Source organism: Lepidochelys kempii, chromosome 25 (genome assembly GCF_965140285.1).
Source record: "Lepidochelys kempii isolate rLepKem1 chromosome 25, rLepKem1.hap1, whole genome shotgun sequence".
NCBI classification, from domain to species: Eukaryota; Metazoa; Chordata; order Testudines; family Cheloniidae; genus Lepidochelys; species Lepidochelys kempii.
The window spans coordinates 9872713-9887083 of record NC_136404.1 but is presented as its reverse complement, the minus strand read 5'-3'; the positions used below and the strand labels follow the sequence as shown (position 1 = coordinate 9887083).

General features: G+C 49.1%; 1 protein-coding gene across 2 annotated transcripts in view; it reads right to left on the bottom strand.

Moving 5' to 3' along the window:
- The window catches only part of ADAMTS10 (ADAM metallopeptidase with thrombospondin type 1 motif 10), a 102671-nt gene extending 94503 nt beyond the window's left edge, over nt 1–8168 (bottom strand). For both annotated transcript variants that reach the window (XR_013635032.1, XM_073324036.2), the window contains exon 1: nt 7905–8168. The gene's annotated coding sequence lies outside the window, so the exon portion shown is untranslated. The remainder of the gene's footprint in view (nt 1–7904) is intronic.
- Between the last annotated feature and the right edge of the window lie 6203 nt (nt 8169–14371).

The window sequence follows — 14371 nt, the reverse complement described above, 5'->3', positions numbered from 1 at the left end:
TGTACAAGCGTGCGAGCCATCAACCCATCGGCTCGGGCGTGTGTGGGTGCCATCCACGTGTGCATGCATCTATGCCTAAGTGTGTACGTCCGTGTGTGCTGTCTACACATCCGTGGATATGAGCCATCTCTGCGTGTGTGTGTCATCCATGCACAAGCATGTGCGCCATCTACATTACTGTGCCCATGTATGTCTGTGGGCGTATACCACCTACGTGTGTTTGTCCGTGTGTATGCCACTCCCACGCCTGAATGACTAGGTATGTATTCCATCCACACAGATGAATCTCTCTACATGTGGGTCCCTGTCTGCTACCTGTGCTGGGGGGGGGGGGGGGGGGGCTACAAAATTATAGGGGCCGAGCACTTGAAAATCTGACCCTGAGTTCTTTTGAAAATCTAGCTCTACCTATCTGACATGTGTATGTAATACTTAGTCCTGCCAGGAGAGCAGGGGGCTGGATTAGCTGACCCCTCGAGGTCCCTTTCAGTCCTACGATTCTGTGATTCCGTGTGTGTGAGAACACGGGACAGAGTGGCACAAGTCCCACTGATTTACTTCAGAGGAAGAACTTCAGTACTGAGCCCTACAATGGGACGCAGGTCGAGTGACACGGCAATGCCTTGCAACTCCACAGCACCTGTCACGCCCAAAGGTCCCGACATATTTTAACCGCAAGTATACAGCGAATCTGACCCTGAGTTCTTTTGAAAATTTAGCCCTGCCTATCTGACGTGTGTATGTAATACTCCACACACACACACACACACACACACACACACACACACACACACACACACACACACGTTTATTACAGTCTCAGCTGACAAAGAGAGCTTCAGGATACAACCATAAAATAAATCAATCAATCAGCAAACCCTATTTCCACCGGATCCAGAGCCACAAACACCTGCTTGAGTTGTTACCGTTCCACTGTGCAGACTGATCGTTTGGCACTCAGGGCCTCCACATTAGCTCTGCGGCCCCTGCACCCTCTCCCGTCAACTGGATCGTTGACTGCTTCATGGTTCGCAGTTCAGCGGGATCGCCGCCTCCGGCGTCCCGTCCTCAGACATAAGCTGCACTCGTGTGCAACTGTGAGCAGCCCCACTATGCTCTGAACAGTTTATGGGGTTCGGTGTGGGCAGGAAATATGGACTTCCCACCTTCATGGGTGTCAGTGAAGGCAGCTTCCCTCCCACTCCTCTTACTGCCCCCGTCCCCTTTCCTTGGCAATCAGCAGCGTCCGCGCTACCCAGCACCGTCGCTGGCTCCACTTGGCTTGCAATAAGCGTGTCGAGGCTCGGAAGAGGATGGAGCATTCATGGTTCTACACAGACATTGAAACACCACCCCCTCCCCCCGGCCCTCCTACACACAAAACCTCATGGCCTGATTCCCCACTGCCTAGAGCCTTGGGCAGCCAACTACACCTGTGCAAGCCTCATACACCCACTGTCCACGGGTGTTAATACCTGCACGGGGCCATGGAGAATCAAGCCCACGGGCTCGCTGGGCGGCACAGTGACCAGGCCACCACAGAGCCAGTCTTGAGCTCTTCTTTCAAGCACAAGTCCCACTGATTTACTTCAGAGGAAGAACTTCAGTACTGAGCCCTACAATGGGACGCAGGTCGAGTGACACGGCAATGCCTTGCAACTCCACAGCACCTGTCATGCCCAAAGGTCCCGACATATTTTAACCGCAAGTATACAGCGAATCTGACCCTGAGTTCTTTTGAAAATTTAGCCCTGCCTATCTGACGTGTGTATGTAATACTTAGTCCAGCCCCCTGCTCTCATGGCAGGACTAGCTGACCCCTCGAGGTCCCTTCCAGTCCTACGATTCTGTGATTCCATGTACGTGTGAGAGAGAACATGGGACAGCTGGAACGTGTGTGTGTGTGTGAAAGAGAGAGAGAGAGAGAGAGAGAGAGAGAACATGGGTCTGCTGGAACGTGTGTTTTCACGAGGAGGGTGGTGAAACACTGGAATGCGTTACCTAGGGAGGTGGTAGAATCTCCTTCCTTAGAAGTTTTTAAGGTCAGGCTTGACAAAGCTCTGGCTGGGATGATTTAATTGGGGATTGGTCCTGCTTTGAGCAGGGGGTTGGACCAGATGGCCTCCTGAGGTCCCTTCCAACCCTGATATTCTATGATTCTATGTGTGTGTGCGAGAGAGAGAGAACATGGGACAGATGGAACGTGTAATCACTTCACTCTCTCTGGAGTGGAGCGCAGCAGGTGTTTAATGCTGGACAGTGACACTCCAAGACAGCAAGTGGCGTGGGATTAAAGTGGGTGCACAGCTGTACTCAAAACGTGGGATGTGCTGGAATGCGGCGACTCGGACCTCTGGGGGGGTCACGGTGGATAATCAGCCGAACAGGAGCTCCCAGGGCTGGGGCCAAAAGGGCTAATGCAATCCTTGGATACATACACAGGGCATTCTCGAGTAGGAAGGCTATTATACCTCTTGGCACCGGTGCGACCGCTGCTGAAATACCGTGTCCTGTTTGGGTGGCCATAATTCAAGAAGGATGGTGATAAATTGGGTTCAGGGAAGAGCCACGGGAATCATCGAAGGATGAGAAAACCGGCCTTCTATTGAGAGACTCCAGGAGCTCAATCTATTTAGCTTAACCATGAGAAGGATAAGGGATGCCTTGATCACAGTCCATAAGTACCTGCTTGGCGAACAGAACTTTGATCATAGTTTCCTCAATCAAGATAGAACAAGATCCAATGGCTGGAAGTAGAATCTAGATACAGCCTAGAAATAAGGTACGAGTTTTTAATAGGAGGGTAAGTAACCATTGGAACACCCCTGGCAAATTTTGGATCAAGACTGTACTGTAGGCTCTGCTCAAACAGAAATTAATTCAGGGACATCCTATGACCCGTGTTATGCAGGAGGTAAGACTAGACGATGATCACAACCATCCCTTCTGGCCTTAGAATCTCTGACTATTGTGGGATGCGCTAGCTACCTAAAATAACAAGGGGTGGTGGGGGTGGTGGGGGGGCTAGGGGATTCTGAGCGAGTATCACCGCTCTAGGACCTATGGGATGAAATTAAGCAAAGGAAAAAATCTACACTAAATAGCAGGAAAAACTTCCCACTGCTGAGATCTGCGAGGCTGACAGGAGGGAACTGGTCACTGCTTTCATTGTTTGCATTACTTAAACATGGCCTGGACAATACACTGCGTGGAACCAGGCCTCACTGGTTGAGGGTGGGCGTGACTGATTGAGGACTTCCTTCTCCACGGCCCTGTAACTCTCAGTCTGGTTTTTCTAGCTTGGCCCTGTGCAAATGTCTGTGGTCACCACCCCGAGGCATACACCATCCCAGTCAGATGCCGACAGATGGTGGCTAAAGGTCCCAGACGTCATGGGGGGAGCGTGTCTGACAGAGGGAGCTGAAGGAAGAGGGGTGCGTGAGGGAAGGAACATCCGTGCTCTTCAACTCCCAATAGATCGGTGAGCAGAAATCAAGGCTGGAGTTAACACTGGCCCAAGAAGCTCCTGGAGGGAAGGGGAAAGGTACCTTGGAGCAGCAGGAGAACCAGCGACAGTATGGGCCTGAGGAGGAGTGCTGCCCAGGAAGCATTGCAGAGGGAATGGGAGTCACATTGCTGGGCCCTGAGTTCTAGATGGATCTGATGGAGTCACAGGGTTTGCAAGTCATGTCTCTTGCCTCTGGCTCTGGGCTCCAAATCCCTCTTCAGATGGGAGCATGAGAGGTCAGCTCGGATGGCTCTCACCTGCTGAGATTTAAGCGTCCCTTTCTCCCCCATCTGTGGGCTCTTCCATGGAGGAAGCATATCAGCCAGACTATTTAGTTTTGATGGGACAGGGCAGACTTGCCAAAATGTGTAGGTTTCTAATGAGGTAGCTGCAACTCAAAGGCCACGCAGCGTGCTATCTGTGCCTAGTCACTGACGAGACACTGCGGTTCATCGCTTTGGAATCTGGGGCTGTTAGCCGGACAGGGGATTGAACTAGTTCTTTTGTTCTGGTTTCAACTGAAGGGTGAAATCCTGGCGCCATTGCATGGCAAAACTCTAGGTATTGCATGCACTAAGCTCAACGCATGTTAGGACCAATACTGATGAAGATTTTGCATTCAGTAGGGTTTTGCAAACCTAAAAGGAGCAGAATCCTGTTAGTGACTTTCTTTTTCTTTAAAAATTAACTGAAAATGGAACAGAAGAACAGTCATCCTGGGTCAGACCAAAGGTCCATCTAGCCCAGTATCCTGTCTCCTGACAGTGACCAATGCCAGGTGCTTCAGAGGGAATGAACAGAACAGGTAATCATCAAGTGATCATAGAATCATAGAATATCAGGGTTGGAAGAGACCTCAGGAGGTCATCTAGTCCAACCCCCTGCTCAAAGCAGGACCAATCCCCAATTTTTCCCCCAGAGCCCAAATGGCCCCCTCAAGGATTGAACTCACAACCCTGGGTTTAGCAGGCCAATGCTCAAACCATTGAGCTATCCCTCCCCCATCTGCTGTCGTCCATTCCCAGCTTCTGGCAAAGAGAGACTAGGGACACTATCCCTGGCTAATAGCCATTGATGGACCCATCTTCCATGACTTTATCTAGTTCTTTTTTGAACGCTTTTATAGTCTTGGCCTTCACAACATCCTCTGGCAAGGAGTTCCACAGGTTGCCTGTGCATTGTGTGAAGAAGTGTTGGAAACCCAAAAGCAACAGCTTTGGCCTAGGACAATCAACAGAAAGTGAAAGCGACTAGTAAGGGTGCCGCTGAATAATCTGTTTTCACGGCCCATGCTGACTGAAACCAAAAAACAAACAACCCACGTCACTGGAGAATAGTCAGATCCTCAGCTCGTGTCAGTTGAAGTAGCAGTGCCACTAACTTCCATGGAGTTATGCTGACTGTGGAGGGATCCCATCAAGTTAGGGATTTCTCATCTCAGTTACTATTAACCTTGGATTAGGTCTGAAGAGAGTTTCAGTGTGATTCTGCTCTGGAAACGGACCCTCAAAATGGCCCCATGGGTTCCCATGTTTCTTATGTAGGAATGACGCCACATCAGATCTGATCGGCTTACAAACCAGAAGGTGGTTTTCCGAACTAGCCGCTCTGCAGACCTTGCCCGGAATCGGAGAGCCAAGCTGTGTTCTTTCTGGTTCCTGTGTCACCCAGACATCTGAGCCTAAACTTCGCCATAACAATCCAAATCCGCCTTGAACCTTTCTGAAAGTTGAGGAAGCCTGGTTCGCTTTCTGTGGGTTTTCACCCGATTGGCACTGCCCCTGCGCTTCCTGGACACGGTTGGTCTGGGAAGTGACAAATGGCTGAGAGGCACTTCCCATGGCATTTCTGGCTTGGCATGAACTCAGAGTTGGTCTATGGAGGTTTTCAGAGTTAAGGGGGCTTTGGATAGGCTTTAGATACGGACGGAACCATCCCACTGACTGATGTTCTCCGCTCACGATGGCCCCAATACAATTCTTCTGGAAGTCAATGAAAAGACTCTCCCATCGGCAGAGGCCGCCTCAGAGCCGCACAGTGCTCACCATCTCTTGGACCGGTGGGCAGCCAGGACTGACAGTGGCAATAAATGCTCCCCTCTGGGTCACCCGACTCCTCCAGAGCATTGTATTCCTCCATTGTCAGGGGCTCAGTGTTCCATCTTATGGCCAATGGGTCCCTGGTTCTTTGCACTTGGTGCTGCCATCTAGTGGCCGGCTGCTTAAACTAACAGACAACACCCGTGACCTCTACGCTTTATAAGTACAGGAAGTCAAGGACTGCTGGTTATTCAGTGTGGCTGCTTAAAGCACACTTATATTCCTTGTATGGGAGGGGGAATCTGTAAACCTCAGGGCAGCCAATAGCCCTCCCTGAATCTAACAGCTCTCGTTATCCTGAGTTTTGTTTGGGACATTCCAGGCCCAAATGACAAGTGTTCTGCTTCCAATGCCTTGTCCTTGTGAACTGGGAAAAGGGGTTGGTTTACCCAGAAGATTACAGGAGCAAAAATCTATGTGATTTTGACCATATGGCTAAGAGTGAGTAGGGCTAGAGAACCAAATATAAGTGTCTGGAAGGTTTAAACATCAAGAAGGGGAAAGGAATGTACAGGGAGGTCCAATAGGGGTATAACTGAAAATAATTGGATGAAATGGAGCAAAGGAAACACTTGGTATGTTTAATATAAGGAACTCTTCCTGACAGTGAGATTTATAATCAGGGGATCATTTCAGAAAAATTCTGGGGCAGGACAAAGTTGTGTCAGCAAATATAACATTATATGTGATATTATGTCATGCAAAGTCATAGTGGGGGTTGGGGTGGAAGACATAATCAAGCCTATAGACCTATAAAAGTCGGAGAGGGGCAAAACAAGGTTTAGGGGAGCAACTGCCCCCTTGCCCCATACCAAATGATGCCCCCGTCTATAATTTTCTGGAAACATGGGACCAGCTGGGACACACACAGATACAACACCACCACTGCAAACTATAATTCAGTGGAACTGTCTCCCAAGAGAAGCGACGACAGCATCACTGATGGAGACATTTGAAACTAGACTGAGAAAAGCACTGGCGAACAGACAGTAGGGAGGAATCTTGCGCTGGCTGGGGAAATTGACTAGATGGCCCAATAAGTCATTTCCCTTTCCCACAGCTTCCAAGCATCTATGTTGGATCCAAACCAAAGGACCAACAGAAATCACAGACCCCGAGAACCCTCGTGACCCTCCGCACAGCTGATGCCAGACCCTGAGCTGTCAAAGTCTAAACGCTACTGACAAAAATGGATAAAACCGGGACAGAAATCCCATCTGGCTGGTGTGTCCGAGCAGGATAGGGAGTCTTCTTCCATGTAAACAGGTAGCGGCTGCCATTAGAAAAACTCAAGGCTTACAACCACTTTGATATTTGACCAAATCACTGCTGAGAACAGCCTCCCCCAAACTGGCCCCAATTTGAAAATTTAAATCTTGCCGCACAGCCCTAGCTGGCGCCAAAGGCAGAGGGTAGCAGCCCTTCCCCAGCGCTCAGACCAGCCCAGCATTCAGTGCCTCTCTTGATTTTATTTTGTTGGACTGGATCACCAAGGTTATTTTATAAACTCCTTTCTATTTATAGTACAGCTCAACAAACCCTAATGAGATAATCTGCTGGCATTTCTCCATGGCTAATATTTACCTTGATGTTTAAAATAACATGGTCCAGGGGATTAAATTAGAAAAAAAAAAAACCCTTTAAAAATATAATCAAGGCAGAGAAACAAATGACCAGTCTGAACTGCCAAACGCCAGATGCTGCTCACAAAATTAGCGGCATTGTAACTTTTTGGGGGCAGACAGTTTATAAGCCACATAGTACAGGAGGGAAAGCAAGCCTTGGCAGTGCATGAAGTCAGAGAGAGAGAGAGAGAAAGCAATGTGTGCTTATTCTCAGGAATGAGGGCAGCTAAGAACATATAATTCTCCAGCACGATTACAGCTTTGGGGCTTGGTAATTAAGAGTTTCACCCCGTAGCCGCTTTGCAAAAGGGACTCCGATTTTAGAACAACAAACATGCAATCAGAGGGCTTAGCCCAGTCAAAGCAGTTGACTGGTGTGTTTGGGAGCGACAGAGAGCAAGCGAGAGCAAATGCCTGACTCCCGCTGTTTGCAGACACTCTGAAACACAACCCAGAGGTTTTATGGAAACTCTGAATGTTGGAGACGGGTGAACATGGTTTTCATTCTCATAAATGTTTTTCCAGCATGCAGTATTCCTCAGCCTCATTCCTTCAACCGGAGACCATTTGGATTTCAAAGAACATCTGCATAACCCCCCTCCCGTAACCCCCACAAGCCCAACCGCTGAGAGTTTGCTCTGTAAAGATTTCTTTATTAAGAAAGCATATTACCTTGGCTATCTTTTCCCCCTTTTTCTTCTGTTCCCCCCTTCTAGTCTGCCAGGATCTCTTCTTTTTCCCAGCAGCAGCCAAAAGCTTCTTTCTCCCTCCTGCGTGTGTCAGAAACTTTCCAGGCTGCCAGGGTGTGCGTCGCCCTTGCTCAAGTCACAGCAGAATAGCCTTCTTCTGTCAGAGGTCGGCAGCTCTTGAGTGAGAGGCTTTGCTGAAAAGTCTCCTTTCAGGAAGTGAGCGGTAATCAGAGAGCAGCTTGCAGGCAGCATGGATAGGAGCTGTTAAAAAAAAAAATAAAAAAATCACCGCTCGCTCAGGAATTTTGCCAGGGATACACACACACACACACAGAAAAGTCAAAACCCCACAAGGCCATAAAAGCCCTGCCCAGACTGATGAAATCACTAAAGAAGGCAGGCCTTTTCTGCTACAGAATAAAACTACTCAGTTTCCCTGTTCTAAAAGGAAACACTCCATCCTTTACTTGATTTAATGGGACCAACTTTTTGCGCTGTGTTTGTAGCGGGTCTATCACGGTGGGGTTCTGCTCCGTGACTGGCGGTCCTAAGGGCCACCGTAATTACATATGGTAAATAATTATAATAATTAATGACCAGGAAACTAGAGCAGTACGTGTATCCCTGGGGGTACGCAGAGGTCTTCCGGGGGGTCCATCAACTCATCTAGAGATTTGCCTAGCTTTACAACAGGCTATGTAAAAAGCACTAGCGAAGTCCGTACAAACTAAAATGTCAGACAAGGACGTGTTTATGCTGCTCTAGATACTATCCACTGACATGCAAGTACAACATTTATATTCCAGTCGATTTATTTTATAATTCTATGGCAAACACGAGCAAGTCAGCCATTTTTCAGTAGCAATGCGCTGCGACACTTCTGTATGTTTATATCTGATTTTTGGAAGCAAGTCATTTTTAAGTGCGGTGAAATTCAGGGGTACACAAGATAAATCAGACTCCTGAAAGGGGGACAGTCGTCTGGAAAGGTGGAGAGCCCCCAAACTAGAGGAATGGATCGGAAGGTGATGTGCAACAGGTGTTTTAGAAATTGAGCTGCTTTCCTTTTTCACCATGAAGAAAGAAAAGGTCCTGCCCTTCCAAACGTCTGCATTTCTTTTCCACTGAAAATTTAACCATAGAAATATCAGAAACATCAAATCTGGCCGTCCCTGGACCATTCCGAGGCATGTATCATGAGCTCTCACACCTTTACGAAAAGGGATGGGGGAGGGGTTGGTTCTTTAACAAAAACATCCTTTCTCCATGTTACTAGGCATTGGAGTTCAATCACAAAACACTGAGTTTGATGGCAAGGGCCATTCCATCATTCGGGGGATTGCCACCCTTTCATAGAATCATAGAATACCGGGGTTGGAAGGGACCTCAGGAGGTCATCTAGTCCAACCCCCTGCTCAAAGCAGGACCAATCCCCAATTTTTGCCCCAGATCCCAAATGGCCCCCTCAAGGATTGAACTCACAACCCTGGGTTTAGCAGGCCAATGCTCAAACCACTGAGCTATCCCTCCCCCCATAAGTCCCCATAAGTCCCTCCCCCCTCCCCCCATAAGTCCCTCCCCCCATTCAGTGCAGCCTTGTCCGCAGTGCGTGCCCCCCACCAGCTTGCTGGAAAAGTTCAGGGCCCAGCTGACCCAGCACAAACGTCTGCTCTGCTGCGCGTGACAGTGGTACTTAAATCACTCGCTAGCCTGGGAAGGTTAGCTCTGAATAGCCTTCTGCTTCCCTATTGCCTCAGGGAGACCACCGAGGGGTCACTCTAGCCACGTGGCCTACCCCTATCAGTCTGGAAACACAGGCTGCAGGGTTTCGTGACTGCTGGGGACCAGCAGGAGCAGACAGAGAGGGTGAACTGGGGAATGTAGCGCTGCAGCCCGTTACCTTGCATGCCTCCCCAAATCCTGCAGCCCACCACACTCCTAGCTCAAACCGTGTACTCGGAGAGGGTGGCATCTTGGAAAAGAGACATCAGGTGCAGTGACTTAGTGTGCACACAGGCCAAAAGAGCCTATAGATTAGCGGTTCTCAACCAGAGGTACATGTACCCCTGGGCGCACACAGAGCTCTTCCAGTGGGTACATCAGCTCATCTAGGTATTTGCCTAGTTTTACAACAGGCTACATAAAAAGCACTAGCGAAGTCCGTACCAACTAAAATTTCATGCAGGCAAGGGCTTGTTTACACTACTCTGAATGCTATACACTGAAATGTAAGTGCCGCGTTTATATTCCAGTTGATTTACTTGATAATGACATGGTAATAATGGGAAAGAAAGCAAGTTCTCAGAAGCAGTGCGCTGAGACACTTGTATTTTTAGGTCTGATTTTGTAAGCAAGTTGTTTTTAAACGAGGTGAAGCTTGGGGTTTGCAAGACAAATCAGGCTCCTGAAAAGGGTACAGTCATCTGGAAAGGTTGAGAGCCTCTGCTGTAGAAGATAAAAGCCCTATTCTGGGGGCTGGAAGACACCCTTTAATTCAAGTAGCAGTGGCTTGGCTGGTTCTATTCCCAATGCTGCCGATGCACCCTTCAGCCAAGGACCCAAGCCAAGGGGGGGAGGGATAGCTCAGTGGTTGGAGCATTGGCCTGCTAAACCCAGCATTGTGAGTTCAATCCTTGACGGGGCCATTTAGGGATCTGGGGCAAAAATTGGGGATTGGTCCTGCTTTGAGCAGGGGGTTGGACTAGATGACCTCCTGAGGTCCCTTCCAAGCCTGGTATTCTATGACTCTGATGTCTGTATACAACGCAGCCATGATTTCATTCTGAAAGCCCCAGCAACAGGCCGATGTTCTGGGGGGTGGGGGCCGGCAGGTGGGTCACACACACATGGATACTTTGGAAGCACAGACAGCAGAGGCCAGAGCTGCTGGCGTCTCTGCACGATGTGACTCTGGAGCACAGAAAATGTCAGGCAAGAAAACGCCTTTTCATTTACAGAGGTTAGAACCCCAAAGGAATGGGCCATTTATTGAATAGAGGAGGTAATTGTTGGGTTGGATTCCTGGCCAGCTCCCTTGGTGGGTGGGAAGAGTGGCTTCCTTCCTTCCTCTCCATACAGTTCATGCTGCTTTGGCCATTGTATGAGCCCCAAAGTACATGCATAAAAGAGCAGCTAAACAAAGTATTTGGGGGCTTAATTGTTGAATGGAACTGCTTCGGGCCAGGGGAAAACTCACTAATTGCATTGAACGTGGCCTGAAGCCAGGCAAAAGGACTTTCAAATGACTTCTCTGCTAAAGCTTGTCATCAAGCACACTTCATGGGTGATTACAAGGAACGGAGGTTTCAAAGATACATCTTTCCTGCCCAGGAATTTGCTGCCCTGCATTCTCTCTCCCCCCCACCACCCCGATACTTGTTTTTTCCCCTTGTGGGAAAAGATTCTCCTTGTATTGGAGGTTGGATTTTGTGGTTTCTCAACTGATCTGCAGAGATGCCACTAGAGACCATATTGTAACATACAAGGGGGCAGGGTTGTAGGCTCGTCTGCCTTAAGTGCAAAGCCTCCTAGCCCTGCATCCGAGCACAGAGCCATTCTGGGTGACTATCTTCTGCCCATGCAGTCTCCCTCTCCTTGCAGGCCACTGACTGTCACTCGCAGCCCGAGAGAGGAGTGGGTTTCCTGGCTGGCATAAACCTGAGGCCCTCTTGCCCCTGGTAATAGTGCCTCCAAACCTAAGAACTGGCCAGGCCTAAGGTGACTTACGCTGGAGACATCTGGGAGCTTCCTGGTTGGGCCTATCCTGCATCTTGTGACCCCTTGGAGATCCACAACAGCAGGGATAGAATTCAGACCCAGCTCCTTTTGTTGCTAGCGCAAACGGAGAACCTCCATCAAGCTGTTAACAGTGCATGGCGGCAGACACACAGTTATACAGTTCAGATTCTCTCCAGTAGAGGGCAGCGGTGATGAAATGAAGATTTCGGGGAGGACCGGCATGCAAACCCCGCCATTCAACTAACTACGCACACAGTTGTTTCTGGAGCCTCTCTCACTCTCGCAATGAAGAATTTCTGTCCTGTTTCCAGGAGACACTCAAAATCCCACCCCGCTGGCTTTGCTGCAATCTCACTAGTTTGGACTGTCACCGTTTGGAGCCGGAGAATCAGCAATTAGGAACAGCACACACTCAGATGCTCAGTTACACTGTGCCCTCATGTGGCCATGACTGGCAATAGTCACATAAGGATTCTGCCACAAGGACTCCTCGTTGTTTTTATAAGGATTCAGGTTACCATCAGATTTCAAATGCACTCTATGCCTCTCATCTTTTCCCCACGTGACATTGCATTTGGCCTGAACAGAAACTTTTGCTCTAAGGTCCAGGTCACTTAGTTTTCACCAGTAGTTAAACGCGGAGATCCCGCAGAGCTGCCAAACGGAATCTGATCACGTCCCTCTTGAAAGGTGGTAAATGGGATCACATACAGCCTGATGCACGTGGCAGTCTTCGCTGCTGGATACTGTTGTCAGATTCCCCCAGATCTGGGGGGTGCTCCTGAGTTTTCAGGGGCCTGCGCCACAGCTCTGACTCAGAGGATAATTAAAGAGCCCCTGATAGTATTTTAGGCCTTGCAACACAGGAGAAATCAGACTCCTAAAAGGGGTACAATAGTCTGGAAAGGTTGAGAGCCACTGTCCTATACTACCGAGAGATACCCCTGGCTTCCCTTGAGCTCAAGTGCACTGTGGCCTTGGACCAGGAAGATCTGGGTCCTATCCCTACTGAGGCTGTGAAGTTTTGAGTGGGGATGGTATGCAGTGTAGCAGTCCTGTGTTTTGTGTTAAACCTTGAATATAGGTTGGTGGTTACAATCTCATGCTGCTACAGAATTTAACGTAAGAAAAGAAATCCCAGATTGAAACCTGGCAATAAAACCCCGTGGCGGGAGAGGCGGAGCAACATTCACGGGCAGCTGGTCTGCCATCTGCTTTATCTTCTATTGCACCTTTCACTCGTCCGAGGACCTTAAAACATTTTAGAAACATCAGTGGATTAAACCTCTAACCACTGGACTGGTATGCCTCAACATTTTCCATACTGGTACCTTTCTCCCCTCTTCCATACCGGGACACCCTCCCTGGAATCACCTTCCAAATCTAGCTGGGATCTAGCTCAGACCAATCTGAGAAGGGCAGGGTGGTTGTGACCCTCCTAGGTTCAGAACCCCTCCACTAAACATCTCAGCCCCCTTCCTTAAACAGACAGAAACCAAACCCAGGAGTTATTTGACCATGCCGGTCACTGGGAGGCCCAGGCTGGTTTCCGTATGGCGGAAGGGGCTGTGTGACCACTGCCTTCTAGTAGATTGAATCAGAGCCATTTTCATGCTTGTGCTGCCCTCTCATGGCCGGAGGACTATGAAGAGGACCGAATCCAAAATCCAAATAAAAACATAGAGCCAATGCAGCTTCTCCTACATCCTCAAAGGCTGGGATTTTGGAGGCAAAAGGTGCTAAGCTCTGTTCCTCACATTGTGACTGTGGTGTGGACAGGGCCTTTGCTGCACGTCTTTTCGGGGGGGGGGGGGGGGCTCAACAACGCTGTCTGACGGAGGAACGGGATAGGCCAAAATGCATCCACAGAACCAAGATTGCCAAGGCAAGGAGCCATTGCCTAGGAGGCTCTGGGAGAACCAGGATGTGAAATACCTGCAGCATGCTCAGGGAAACTGCAGAAAGGGGCTATGTGAGCCAAAGGACTGGGACACTTATCATGGGTCTTTTCCACGCAGCAGCACAGAAGATGGACAAAGCTAAAGCTAAGCTGGACTTTAACTCGGTCACTGTTCTGCGTCTATGGAGGAAGAGGCACTGAGTTTTCATAGAGGTCTACAGAATCGTGAATGATGTGGAGAAAGTGAATAAGGAAGTGTTATTAGCCATTAACATAATACAAGAGCCAGGGGGTCATCCAATGAAATTAAGAGGCAGCAGGTTTAAAACAAACAAAAGGAAATACTTCTTCACACAATATACAGTCAACCTGTGGAACTCATTGCCAGGGGATGTTGTGAAGGCCAAAAGTATAACGGGGTTCAAAAAAGAATTAGATAAGGTCATGGAGGATAGGTCCATCAATAGCTATTAGCCAAGATGGTCAGGGATGCAACCCCATGCTCTGGGTGTCCCTAGCCTCTGATTGCCAGAAGCTGCGAGTGGATGACAGGGAATGGATGTGAGATCCTCCCAACATGCCTTCTGGGTGCTCGCAATGAGCTACTGTTATTACTGCTACTGCCCTGTGAAGGTACACAGATACTTCGATAGCTTTTCTCAGAAGGAGGCAAGGTCTGCCTGCTGACAAATAGCATAGAGATGGCTGGCTGGGTAATGGGATGTGGATCTTTTCCCCTCTCGGACAGGGATTTACAGCCAGCGCAGGGCTAACCCTGAGTCCTTCCCATCCGAGGCTGTTTAGCGTGAAAT